The sequence below is a fragment of the Phyllobates terribilis genome, unplaced genomic scaffold, assembly GCF_046119375.1.
Source record: "Phyllobates terribilis strain yellow unplaced genomic scaffold, ASM4611937v1 Scaffold_12__6_contigs__length_324123572, whole genome shotgun sequence".
NCBI classification, from domain to species: domain Eukaryota; kingdom Metazoa; phylum Chordata; class Amphibia; order Anura; family Dendrobatidae; genus Phyllobates; species Phyllobates terribilis.
Window position 1 is genome coordinate 298022662 of NW_027362772.1, and position 1941 is coordinate 298024602.

The following is a 1941-nucleotide window of genomic DNA, read 5'->3' on the forward strand; positions in this document are numbered from 1 at the left end:
AACACAGATAGGCTACTCCACTGACTAACACACTCTGCAATAGGCCAAAAAGGATTAGCTTTGCTAGATTCAGCCAAATGCTGTGAAAAAAACTTGCACAGCACTGGCACAGACCTGCCTGGCAAAAACTGATAGTAACTGATGTAACCTAGTCCTGAAAAGGACTCCAATTACAATTAGTCTTTACTCCCACAATCTATCTATTTAAGAGCACAGACCTGCCTGATAAAAGTCGTAGGAAATGCTGTAACCTAGTCCTTAAAAGGACTGCAATCACAACTATTCCCTACTCCCAAGCTATCTGTATATTTGTGCGAAAATTGGCTTGAAATTAACAAGGTATAGCGCACACAGCAACAGCGGTGCCGTCTAACACGCAGCTGCAGCAGTGAGAAAATGGTGGCGACGGGGAAAATGGCTTGGTCTTATAGGGCAAAGACATGTGACATACACTGCCAATCACACATGCCCTTGCTTGTGTGAAAAAAAGCACTTCGCTCCGTGTGTGCGCTGCTGATAGGCTGACAGATTGCACCTCCCCACTGCAAATGCGGGAAAGAGAAAAAAAAATGGAGATCTTCATTGTTCCTGCAGAGATCCATCCCCTGCCCCTCCCCCCGCCCCGCTGTACACTCAAACTGCGTATTAACATTAATTTTCATCATTACTGAGAAAAAATCCAGTTATGATTTTGGTGCACGAACAGTTATCGAACATAACCTCGAACAGCCGAATTTTTCTCAAATTGTTCGTGTTCGCCGACCGGCTCGAACACCGCCCAAAACAGCTCGAATTTGAGATTGGCGAACAGTTCGAGTAGAACAACGCTCATCTCTAGCCAGGACCTCCAAGGCGTAGAGAGCCAGTTCATTCCACAAATCCAGCTTTAATACCCAATAATTATAAGGCACAGCGGAATCACGGAGGAGGTTGGTACGGTCGGCAAGGTATGCCTCAGCATCTACCTAAACTTTGCACTCCTTGCGAGAGTACCCCACGCCTCAGGGCCTGTGCGATGGGAGGGTCTGAGAAAACTTTCCCAGAACTGTGACATTGTTCCCCTGCCTCTGCTGGATTGAAGTTGTGTCTCTCTCGCCTGTACTCCTTGGTTGTCCAACGAAGTATGTCCTCTGCCGCTAGCGTTTTCAGATGGGAATTTTTTTAATAGTTCTGCAACAAGGGCCTTCTGGTACAACCCCATTTTTGTAGACCTGTCCACCTCAGGAATAAGAGATATAAAGGTCTCCATGTAGCGTGGGTCTAGAAGTGTCACCAACCAGTAATGACTGTCGCCCAAAATTTTGAGAACGCGAGGGTCATGGGAAAGGCAGCATAACATAAACTCAGCCATGCATGCCAGACTACTAACAGGCAAGACTTCAGTGTCCTTACCAATAGGGTTACTGACCATGCTCTCCTCCTCCTCCTCTACGTCCTCTGGCAATCCACGTTGAACAGACGGTATGACAGAAATGCAAGTAGTACCGTCTATAGTGCATGAATCTAGCTCCTGTCCTTCCTCCTCCTCTTCCTCATTGTCACCCAATCCACGTTGGGATGAGATGAGGCCTTGGCTGTGTGTAATCACCCTGTATGGTTCCTTGCTCCATCTCATCATGCTCTGCCCGCAATGCATCCTCTTTGATTGTGAGCAGAGAGCGTTTCAGAAGACAGAGAAGAGCGATGGTGACGCTAATTATGGCATCATCGCCGCTCACCATCTTGGTGGAGTCCTGACTTTCTAAAATGGGCACACAGGCGGCATACTTTAACAAGAAGATCCGGCAGTTCTGGGTAGGGTTTGAGAAACCGCTGAACCACGAAGTTAAGCACATGGGCAAGGCATGGTACGTGTGGGAGCTCGCCTCATCTCAGAGCCGCCATCAGGTTCCGGCCATTGTCACACACGACCATGCCTGGCTGTAGGTTCAGCTGTGTGAG